The following is a 10,712-nucleotide window of genomic DNA, read 5'->3' as shown; positions in this document are numbered from 1 at the left end:
TATATGACTTATCGTTACAAATTACCGGTCTAGAAAGCATTGTGGCCATAGCTGAGAGGAATGACATATCTGTTTCTTGCTGTGGTGGGTAATTACACCCTGCTGCCTGGCAGAAAAACCTCCCAATACAAGGAATAGTCATTACCCTGCATTTTGCCTACAACAAATTGTAGGGATACTGCCATTACAGCTCGTCAATGTGTCACCCCGGCAATCATTTATTGGAGTGACATCCTATTGAAAATGGTTCATTTCTTCTAAAGTAAACACAATCCTGAAACCATAACGCTTCCAGTGAGTGCATTGCCTCTCGTCTGTCACTGGGTCCCTGCCAGTGCTGTGACTGAGGAGAGTCAACACTGCCACCAAGTGGATACTCCCAGGGCTGCATCAGGATGCAGAAGCCTTAAAATGCAAATTTCTAATATTTTGAAATATTAAAAAGTACTACAATTAATCACAGTAATAAAAACTGTGAAAATGATGATCTTTAAAGAATTTAAGTTAGAGGTTAAATTTACAACAGAACAGGGATACATGATCAACACAGCTTATATGACTACCCTGGTCATGTCTCATCCTTTTGACTTTTCACAACAGTTCGCTTTAGACCATCAATACATCTATTAATGCATTGTATCCATCTAATTGTATCTATTAATATATAGATACAATTGCAAAAGTTCAATTTCTAAAGCATAATAACACCTGTTTGATCGATTGGTCTATGCTATATTGCCTACTTGTTTTTTCCATTCTCCTGCAAGGGGCCAACAGAAAATTTAATCTGTAGAGATTGCATCAAAAACACTTGACTATAAGGATTTCAGGTTTTAGTGATTTGAAAATTACACACACACACACCTTATACACACAAACACAGGTAAATGATCACACTTATTGCTTTAGGCAACCTAAAGGCTAACGTTAAGTAAATTAAAATAATTTTCCTGAGGCACCTTATGAATAAAACATGTTTAACAATTCAGAAAACCACATGCTTGATACCTTAAAACTTAAATTTCTAAACCTGTGGTTGCAAAGACATTTATTTATTTAAAAAAATAAAACCTATGTTAAAAAGCAGCATAAGTCCCATTTCTAACTGTGAATACACATGTGTAGAGCATGTAAGGCATTATTTTCAATAAAACAGAACTGAATTAATATATTAATAAATAAAAAGGTCTAATAAACTAATCAATAATATCCAGAAAAGCCTGCAGTGACTTAGATTCACCAGAGTGGGGCAGTGGCCCACCTGTTTGTCATTCAGTAAAGTGAACAAATCAATTGTAAAAACGGTAAATAAGGGACTCACCATTGACAGGCAGGTATTCAACACTCTGAGATGTCCTCCATTTCCGTCACCTAAAATGGTACATAGAGCAATTAGAGTAGTCTGTACTAGTATCTGCATGATATGTTCTCCTTGTGCCATGTTTACTTCACATTCCAACATAGGAGAACTAACTTAAAGAAAATTAGTTTTGTAAAACTTCACTTCACTGCTGCTTTAAAATGTCACACAATGTCTGGAAGCCCAACAGTGAGGGATGTGAACACCAACAGAACAACAATGCTGTTCTGAACAGAAACAACAGGGAATCACACAAATGAAAAGAAACATAATGACACAAATAATACAATATTTAGAAGCATAAAAAATACATACAGTATATTAATTATGCTTGGGCAAAATATGAAAAGAAATTAAACAAATCCAGCATATAAATAAGGTATGCAGTTGTGTATTTAATCATATCCAAATATAGCACAATTATAAGAACAAAAGAACATAAGAACATAAGAAAGTTTACAAACGAGAGGAGGCCATTCAACCCATCGTGCTCGTTTGGTGTCCATTAATAATTGAGTGATCCAAGGATCCTATCCAGTCTATTTTTAAATGTTTCCAAACTTTCAGCTTCAACCACATCGCTGGGGAGTTTGTTCCAGATTGTGACAACTCTCTGTGTGAAGAAGTGTCTCCTGTTTTCCATCATGAATGCCTTGAAGCCCAATTTCCATTTTTGTCCCCGGGTCCGTGTGTCCCTGTTGATCTGGAAAAGCTCCTCTGGTTTGATGTGGTCGAGGCCCTTCATGATTTTGAAGACTTGAATCAAGTCCCCACGTAGTCTCCTCTGTTCCAGGGTGAAAAGGTTCAGGTCCCTCAGTCTCTCAGTAGGACATTCCCTTCAGACCTGGAATAAGTCTGGTTGCTCTCCTCTGAACTGCCTCTAGAGCAGCGATATCTTTCTTGAAGTGTGGAGCCCAGAACTGTCCACAGTATCCAGATGAGCTCTAACTAGTGCATTGTACAGTCTGAACATCACTGCCCTTGTTCTCAATTCTACACTTTTGACAATATACCCTAACAGTCTGTTTGCCTTTTTTATTGCTTCCGCACATTGTTTGGATGGAGAAAGTGAGGAGTCCACATAGACTTCTAGGTCTTTCTCATGCGTTACTTCATCTAGTTCTATTCCTCCCATAGTGTAATTATAGTGGACATTTTTGTTACCTGCATGTATTACCTTGCACTTGTCCACATTGAATTTCATCTGCCAGGTGTCAGCCCACAACTGAATATTATCTAAGTCCCTTTGAATAGCCTATGCTGCCAAGATTGTATCTGCTGAGCCACCTATTTTAGTATCATCTGCAAATTTGACAAGTTTGCTAACTATCCAAGAGTCCATATCATTAATATAGATTAGAAACAGCAAAGGCCCTAATACTGATCCCTGAACTCCTGAACTACTGAACTCCACTAACAACCTCACTCCAGTTAGAAGCAACTCCTCTAATTGACACGCTCTGTTTCCTATACATCAACCAGTTCATAATCCATCTACTTCCATTACCCTGAATGCCTACAGCTTCCAATTTGAGGATCAGTCATTGGTGTGGAACCATATCAGAAGATTTTGAAAATCTAAGTATATCATATCATATGCTTTCACATGATCTACAGCTGCAGTTGCATGTTGAAAAAATTCTAACAAATTAGTAAGACATGATCTGCCTCGTCTAAACCCATGTTGACTATCTCCAAGAATATGGTTATGTTCTATGCAGGTGTTAAAAAGATCTGCTAGTTTTAAAAGAGATTTAAGCTTCTGCAGTATGACATTATAATTAGCATAATTTCACAGCATGATCTGGACAGCCTTCAGGGTTGTAATGAGCTGACCGGCTTCTGAAGAAAACGTCTTTGCATCAGCACAATCAACCCCGAAATGAAAACCAAATCAAAAACAAGCAAACCCACACTTGCAGTAGATCAAGCACTCAGTTACTCATGTAGCCTGTGACATGGCCGTGCCCACACCATGAGTGGACATGAGTTTCTGCTATTGGTCTTAGTGCACTGAGTCTTGTGTTCTCTTGTTACAAAATGCAGTTCATCAAACATGTATCCAGGTGAATCAAAACCCACTCTGATTCCAGTATTATGTTGTAGGCCTAGTATTATACATTTTAATTTTATTGTAATTTATTAATTCATGTGCCTAGTAGGCCTCCATGTTTTGGGGGTAAGATTATATAAGATTTTGGATTTAAAAAAAATCAATTAAAATATATTTAGATTGTAAAGGATAATTATTAATATGATTAATGATAATGATATACAATAATAATCAGAAACATACGTGCGTCCTCGTAGCAGACCCAACACGTGCCATGCTACAAGCGTGTTTAAAAGATAAATCATGAGACCACTAGAGGGTGTGAACACCACACATTATCATTTATAACTATAGTTTTTCCATGTTAAACTATGCTTTACCATGTGCTTACCACACGACAATATTTTAGGGACAAAAGTGTCACAGCTTCATACTTAGCTCATAAAGTCCCGTATGACATTTCTCAATCCCTTACGACACTTCCAACACAGACCCTCTGGCCGCGTTCACGACACTTCTCTGCCGCTAGAATGCAGACGGGAGTCTGCGTGTGACGTCACGGTCTGCGCAGACGGAGCGTGGACAGCTTTGGCTTCGGAGCTGCAGACTCAGCAGAACAAACATGGAGTCGCTGCTGAGAGAAGTCAGGCCTAATCACAGAAGTTCATGCAATCGAAGTTCCTTCGTGCTGCACCAGCTTCACACTTTACAGTGTAATCAGAAAATGGGCCATTTACTCAGTTCATATCAGATTAAGTTGCTTTACGATCCGTTAATAGTCTTTAATTAGTTTAAATCTTTATTCCTACTCATTGTTGGGACACTTAAGGGTTAAATACTCACAAACAGATTTTGTTTGTGTGTGTACAATATTATATATACACTGGTTTCGAATCTACATTAAACCTGTGCATTCAGAGAAATACAGATGTACAATATTTTGTATGTATTATTTGTTGTTTTGAAGCCGCGGCTGCAGCAGCGCAGTTCCTCTCGAGCAGCTGCGCGGCTGTGCAGACTGGCGCAATGAAATGCCGTTTGAGAACAGATAGGCGTGCAGATGGGGTGTGTAAGGCGCTATGAAATGCGGGTTGCGGAGATACTGACAGAATCGCGGAATTCAGGGCCTTTGTTCCGCTATTCTGTTTTATTGTTCAACCAAACTGTAGAACTAGTTACTACACAAATACAAAATAAAGGTAGTATTAATAAATACACAACATAAACTGAATAAAATGAATATTTAAAAGACGGATGTGCAAATTACATTGCAAATGGTTTCATTGTTATAAAGTTTCCGACTTAAAATCCCGACTTTAAAAGGAGCATTTGAAATACACTCTTTAGATTAAAATATGTATTTTAAAGAACTATATATAAATGAAGCCGTTTCTCTGTTGTTATTGTTGTTTTGAAGTTTTACACACGTGTGATTTCAGTGAAGTTGTGTGTGGAGGTCCTGTGCCACAAACACCGACATGACTGCCTGGCTTTAACGAGGATCGGAGCTGCAATGTGCACTATTCGTTTAAAAAACACTTCTTGAATGGAGCATAATGGTATCCTGTCAATTTGCCACACACATTTCATCCCAAGCTTTTCTATCACAAACAATAAGGTCACTGACAAAAGACTGTCAAGTTATCTTTTGGAAATCACTACTTAAGCTGTGCTGAAAACAAACAGCTCTATAATAAATAATACATAACAGATACAGTACGTATTCAATTCAGCAGCTACATAAATAAAACTGTCTCGTTTAATTTAGATTGAATACTTCTTAATGTCCTACACGGGTCCAAAACAGCCTTTAATGAAATCATACAGTTAGCCATGGCAGTTGTAGTCTTTTCAGCTCTTTAATCTCAGCGCTTTGTATCAATAACTTGGGCTACATGGTTATACCTGAGCAGCTTCCTACAGAAACTGTACAACTACAGGCATCACTCTGTGGGCTTGTTGACACGGGCTGCGTTCAGCTGCGCACACTTTGGTCATTCTGCATGAATCTGACCACTGAGTCAATGTGACTGCAGAGCTATGAATACAAACACACTTCTTAGCATCAAAATACTAAATACTGAAACAAAAACAGCCCACAATGTAAAAAAATAAATGAAAACATGTCCAAATATATATTCTGGTATAATAGGCTATGACGATTCTAACTTAAAATTAAACTCACAAACTGCTCATTGAAGGGCCACAGTGAGACTCAATCCCGGGTTTCCTGCGCCACAATGCAGAGGCCTTATGGCAGCTCCACACAGACAGGCTTCAGAATCGCTACATTAAAAATAAAAGGCGGTATTAACAATACATTATATTTAATCTGGGAAAATAAGTAATTTGTTGCATGTTACAATTCAGCTTGTAATGTAACACTGCTACTAGGCATCAGGGGGGGCCCTAGCCCCTCGGGGCCTCACGCAACTGCATGGTTTGCATGTTGGGAAACCATGCCACTGCCCATGACTCAGTGGTTTAGAGAGTTTCTGCAGGACTACAGACAATGCAATGAGAAAACAAGATCCATTCCTGCAGGCTTTGGTCACTTTGCCACACAATGTCCCTATTGCTCTGAAATCAAGTCTTTATTAAACCTGGCAGTTTCAGGTACAGGACAGTTGGTGGGCCTCCCATCAACACAACAGGGTCAGTCATTTGATGAATGCCCAAACAGCTGCTGATTTCACAGACTGTGATCTACATTTAAGTCACAGGCATACAATTGACCAGGGGGAATGTATAGCTTTTCATTGCTGCACAGTATTCAAAAGGGTTAATCTACACATATTAACATTATACTAGAATAATCTGACATTCATTTACTTCTGTTACATACAAATCAAAATGGGTTGAGCTTTGAATGTTAAAATATAGATAACAAAAGTTTAATTTTAAAATCCCATTGGCCACATGTGTTTGGACCCAGGGCCCTGACCAATTTGGTGTCCCTTGCATCGCAGCCAATCATCGTGTTCATACACTCACACAGAAACTGCACAGCATGTCACATGTGCACATGTCTTTGAGATGTTCTTTATTAAAAAAAAAAAAACACAAAATAAAAACAGTATTAAAGAAACAAGTGACATAAAACGAATTATAAATACAATATAAATAAGAGTATTGCACGAAAAAACTATATTAAACTATATTACAGAAAACGTGTTGTGGGGGCTTTCGCTTCTTGCTAATATTTCGAATTAATAGTATTAAAATACTATTAGAATAAAAATAGTAAAAGTAAAATTAAAAAAAAAAAAAAAATCTTCACTCATGTGGGCGCCCATGGATGGACAGCGCCCCTAGCATTTGCCTATTCCGCCTGTTTGGACCTGTATCTGCTCTTGTTTTCAAATGCCACAGAATGAGAGACATTTTTTGTTACCAAGTCTCCCAACCAGGGACGCTGCTAGACGTCAGGGTTTAGGGGGGCAACGAAACGATGCCCAGGAGCTGCTGACGGTGTTCTCCGGTAAGAGCGGGGGGTGGGGGGTGATGACGGTGTTTTCTCCGGTAAGACAGGGGGGGTGCTGACGGTCCTTAGCCTTAGGGGGTTATAGCCCCCCTAAAATAGGTCTAGCGACGTCCCTGCTCCCAACTCCTATTTTTCTCCATTACATATATAATTGTTTATCGGATTGCAAACAAACAGCCGGTGTCTCTTATAACGCACTGTTTTAATGGAAACACATTGCGGTTCAATTCATATCGTTTAATGCGTAATTCGGATTAGTCCCGTTCAGTTTCACAGCGCATTGACAGCTGATGAGCGCAGCGCTGTCACTGCAGTCAGACACTGTGTTCACACTGCAGACTCGACCAATACAGTCACTTCACCAGCACTCACTCGCCTCTGCGTTTTTCTGTGCAGATGTGAGCGACATTCACCAGTGCATGTGTGACAGAGAGTGAAATGAATACAGTTCAGTCGCCTGAGCTATACTGTCGGTGCCGGTATTTTATTTTGCGTTTCTATTGAAGCTGCAGTGTGACAGCCGAGGCTCTGGGGGCGTGGCTTGAGATGCGTCACTCATGACGCGTTTCCCCGCCCAGGGCCGCTGCGCTCATATTGACAGACAGGCCGCATCGAAAACTTTAAAACACGGGTGTACGTTTTCACCGGCCCAGGAGCCTCACATATTAGTTGAGGCGGCTCTGGGCCAGATGCGTCCTTTCCCCAAGACAGCGGAGGAGATCCGCGAGGAAACTGTGCCGCCACACGTAACCATGGCGACGTTAACGCTATGACGTCACACTGGTTCCCGATACATAAATAGCGCTGCTTGAGCGAAGCATTCAGATCCTGAGCTCACCTGACAGAGCTGACGTCCCACCACACGCCTTAGCGACCCACCTGTTTTTGGACTATCTACCTGAGAAAATGTTTTTTCCGGGGAGAATCCTGCCGTTAGTTTTTCCAGCAGCGCTGGTGCTTATGGGCTGGTATTGGTATAAGTCGCGCAAGAACAAGCCCGACCCCAGTACCGACAAATGCTGCAATACCCATCCACGACCCATTTTCAATGCCCTGGCTGAGGGAAGGAGGTTCTCACCCAAGATTTGACGGTACATGGCCCCGTCCATCGTCCCTTTGATGCGGTGCAGTTGTCCTGTCCCCTTAGCAGAAAAACACCCCCAAAGCATAATGTTTCCACCTCCATGTTTGACGGTGGGGATGGTGTTCTTGGGGTCATTCCTCCTCCTCCAAACACGGCGAGTTGAGTTGATGCCAAAGAGCTCGATTTTGGTCTCATCTGACCACAACACTTTCACCCAGTTCTCCTCTGAATCATTCAGATGTTCATTGGCAAACTTCAGACGGGCCTGTACATGTGCTTTCTTGAGCAGGGGGACCTTGCGGGCGCTGCAGGATTTCAGTCCTTCACGGCATAGTGTGTTACCAATTGTTTTCTTGGTGACTATGGTCCCAGCTGCCTTGAGATCATTAACAAGATCCTCCCGTGTAGTTCTGGGCTGATTCCTCACCGTTCTCATGATCATTGAAACTCCACGAGGTGAGATCTTGCATGGAGCCCCAGACCGAGGGAGACTGACAGTTATTTTGTGTTTCTTCCATTTGCGAATAATCGCACCAACTGTGGTCATCTTCTCACCAAGCTGCTTGGCGATGGTCTTGTAGCCCATTCCAGACTTGTGTAGGTCTACAATCTTGTCCCTGACATCCTTGGACAGCTCTTTGGTCTTGGCCATGGTGGAGAGTTTGGAATCTGATTGATTGATTGCTTCTGTGGACAGGTGTCTTTTATACAGGTAACGTGCTGAGATTAGGAGCACTCCCTTTAAGAGAGTGCTCCTAATCTCAGCTCGTTAGCTGTATAAAAGACACCTGGGTGCCAGAAATCTTGCTGATTGATAGGGGATCAAATACTTATTTCCCTTATTAACATGCAAATCAATTTATTACTTTTTGAAATGCGTTTTTCTGGATTTTTTTGTTGTTATTCTGTCTCTCACTGTTAAAATACACCTACCATTAAAATTATAGACTGATCATTTCTTTGTCAGTGGGCAAACGTACAAAATCAGCAGGGGATCAAATACGTTTTTTCCCTCACTGTAGAAGAGAGAAAAGCGCCACTGGATCTCCTTGCAATCCCTTAATGCATCACGTCTGAAAGATAGGGAAAGGAGAAGTTTATGGTCTTGTTTAGATAGAGGATCTTTGCTTGTAAGCTGCCTCCTACCTTTGTTTTTTGCTTATTGGTTATTCCGGATTTGTATATTACACAGGGCTTATGATGTAAAACAGCTTTATTACTCTTCGGGCTCTTTACATTTTATGATCAATAATTATAATAAATAATAATAACACTTATATATACTTTAACTTACTATCATGGACCTACCTGCTATACAATAACAACAACTAAGCCTTAATTTTACATACAATCCTGATGCATACTCATTCTACCCTAAATTATATAGTACTACCCCTGCTTTGATTGCAGTCTATCGCTGATATTAACCTGCATACTACTGCATAATAATACATATCCAATAATATAGCATGCATAAAGTACTGTCGCATGCAGACAAAGTATCTTCAGATACATTAAACAGTAGTTAGACATTGACATCTATTTTAAGAGTCACTAGAAGTAAATTGAGTGGAGCTCCCTGCTGAAATTATTAATTTAGTATTTCCATTGTCTGTTCTTGAGAAGATTTACAAATCATTTTGCACTACTACATCTCTGTAGATACGCAAGTAAAGGGTACCAGTGTGTGTGTGTGTGTTTGGTTTATTTGGACTGTTTGGTCCAGACAGCTCCAGAGACTAATTTCCCAATACCGATGCTCCCTTATAGCCTTGACTTTAATTGTGCAGCGGATGGTGAAAGGCCTGACTGGGATGGACCAGCTTTCATCTTCATAAGTGGATTAACAGAATAACACATAAGTGCATGTTTGGGGGCGTGGGGGGGGGATTACTTAGCTGTATGATTTGTTTTGTTTTCATTTAGTAATTTGCATTTCGTGTAGGTGGGGATCTGGTGCCAGCAACAATAAATCATGCCTCACTGAATATTTGTATTTGGAAATGCAGCAGTAAGTCTTCGGCATTTCGCCTGCATTTGGGCTTCTGTGATGTGCTACAAATTAACTTGTTATGTTGGAGCTTCTGTGTTGACGTGAATACACAATTAGAGAAAAAAAAAATCACCTCGTTGGCTCCATCCGTGTGTTTCAGTGTGCATTTGTGACCTAGACCCTCAAGAATTCAAGATATTTTCACTTGAACTTTTATTCCTTAGTATGCGCATTTCCTCATTGCACACCACTTCCTCTTACAGCCCCCTATTGTGTTTGGTGTATGACATCATCACTGGATTGATACAGCACTTTCCCTCCTCAGCTGTCTTTTCATTCTGAGAATTCCTTCTGGGAAAACCGAGATGATAACTTGAAGCCAACTCCCTTTGTCTAAACCTCTCACTGCCTTTAATCAGGCCTAACTGATAACCACACATAACCTGTTACACTAAATGGAAAATAAAGATTTGATTTTCAGAACACCAAGCAGAGATTAATTCCCTTGTGCACCATGTGATTAAAACAAAACAAAGAAACATGTTTGTTTGTCTTTAACATATCTGGAACCCAATATATAAAGGGTAACAGCTGGTACTACACCTGTGTATGCAAATACATAGCCTACGTGTATCTGATGACATTGTTTGTTTTTCTGCATCAAAGAAAATAATATGTGCAAAATTGAGATGATGTGTTGTCACTTACTTTTAATTGAAGTTTCTTTATTTTATTTGA

Source organism: Amia ocellicauda, chromosome 4, assembly GCF_036373705.1.
Source record: "Amia ocellicauda isolate fAmiCal2 chromosome 4, fAmiCal2.hap1, whole genome shotgun sequence".
Lineage (NCBI taxonomy): Eukaryota > Metazoa > Chordata > Actinopteri > Amiiformes > Amiidae > Amia > Amia ocellicauda.
This window is presented reverse-complemented; position numbering follows the sequence as displayed.